The following is a 2,147-nucleotide window of genomic DNA, read 5'->3' as shown; positions in this document are numbered from 1 at the left end:
GTTTATGGAAAAGCTTGTCATCTCCCAGTTGAAATAGAACACAGAGCCTTCTGGGCAGTTAAGGAGTGCAACATGGGAATTGAGAACGCCGGAGCTGAAAGGAAGTTGCAACTGCAGGAACTGGAGAACCTTCGCCTAGAATCTTATGAGAACTCCAGAATTTACAAGGAAAAGATGAAAGCTGTGCATGATCAAAACATCAAGAAGAAAGAGCTCCAACCTGGAGATTTTGTCCTCCTTTACAAATCTCGACTAAGGCTCATGCCCGGTAAGTTGAGATCAAGATGGGAAGATCCATACAGAGTAGAGAAGGCTGAACCGTACGGAGTTTATCACCTAAGCCATCCTTCAAGTTCTGAACATATTAAGGTTAATGGACAACGTCTGAAGCTGTACCATGGTGAGAAGGTGCAGAAAAATAAGGAGCTGGAGATCTTCCGCTTGGAAGACCCCCACATCGCAGCAGATTGAGCTAGTGGAGCGTCCAACTTACGGACGTTAAAGCAAAGTGCTTGGTGGGAGACAACTCACCGCGGTATGATCGTTCTTTTCTTCACTTTTAGTTTTTCTTCTTTAATAACTCTTCTCTTTATTAGTGCTTTCGTGCTCTTTCATTTACATGTCTTTATATTTCCAAAAAAAAAATTTTCGCCGCGCAACACGATCGCATCAGCGACGCGTCCGCGTCGCAAAGAGGGTGGAGAAAACAAATAAACAAACAGAGAGCTCGGCTGGAGTCCGGCTGGAGGTGTGCCAATGGCACAAATCGACCCACGCGACCGCGTCCCTGACGCGTTCGCGTCGCATGGGAATCATGGCTTCCTACGCGACCGCATGCCCCACGCGGCCGCGTGCCCTAAGTTTTCGACGTAAAAGGGTGCACAGTAACATTCTGTGTGAGAGTGATGCTGGATTGGTGCTGGAAGCACAATACTTGTCACGCGACCGCGTCACCGACGCGGCCGCGTCACCCATTTTACAACGCATTTTCTTCCTTCCCCTTTCCCCTTTCTATCTCACCTTTCACTTTCTATCCCTCTCACCACCATTAACAGGGTTTTACTTTCTTCTTCCTTCTTCTCTTTTCCATCATTCTTATTATATTATATAAATTTTTATTTTCTTTTTCTTTCCTTTTTCTTTTCACTTTTGTATTTTATTTTCTTCTTTCCCTTTTTACATGGTGCTAGAAAATTTTTGAGTCATTATCCCTCATTATATGCTTGTGAATTATTGTAAATTGTTTGGCAATTATTTTTCTCCCATTTAAGGGATTGCTTGCATGTTCATCTTCATATTTTCCATACCCTATTCACCATGCATGTTATGTGTTTGTGAAAAAGCTCATGTAGCATTATGCACTTCTCTATGTTGCTATACTATTCAATGCTTGCTTTTCACAACTTTCCCTTATTATTTTATTAATTGAATTCAATTGTCAATACAAACGTGATGGTTTGTTACGAAGTAATGCTTGGTCTATGCTACTCATGCCCTTTACCAGCATGCCAATAAACACCTTGCATTCACTTATTTTTCTCTGCACTAGCTATTTTCCATTGATGGCTTTTCATATGTACTCGAGAGCATGTGTTAATGTCATCTACATTTTGCTGTGCATCATTCACTCTCTTTTCCGTTTCCTTCCTTGCTGTATATCTCTTTAAATTTAATTTCCTTTCTCTTCCCTTCTTTCAGGATGGCCACCAAGAAAGGAAAGGAGAAAGCAACCTCCAAACCACCAGCAAGACGAGGAACTAAAAGAGCATTAGTGGCAGAGCCTTCTTCAACCGATGTCAAGCCCTCAACAAAAAGAGTTAAGCGGATAATAAAGGTTGACGAAAAAGAGAAAGCCTTTCCAGCAAAGGACACTGCACGATTTCCCAATCGCTACTGTGAGCAGATGTTCCCTATCATGGCAGAAAGAAATTATAACAATGAATACCTTCTTATCCTCCAGTCCAATATTGCCACCTTTGTTGAGCCACAAATTGAGCGACGACAATGGGGTTTCCTACGGAAACAGCCAAGGCAGGTCAATCTTTCTTGGGTAGTTGAGTTCTACTCCAACTTCTACATGCTGACCCTGCAGTCTGTTTATGTCCGGCAGAAGCAAGTCCCCATCACAGAAGAGGCCATTCAGCAAG

This window comes from Arachis ipaensis, chromosome B01, assembly GCF_000816755.2.
Source record: "Arachis ipaensis cultivar K30076 chromosome B01, Araip1.1, whole genome shotgun sequence".
Classification (NCBI taxonomy): Eukaryota; Viridiplantae; Streptophyta; class Magnoliopsida; order Fabales; family Fabaceae; genus Arachis; species Arachis ipaensis.
This window is presented reverse-complemented; position numbering follows the sequence as displayed.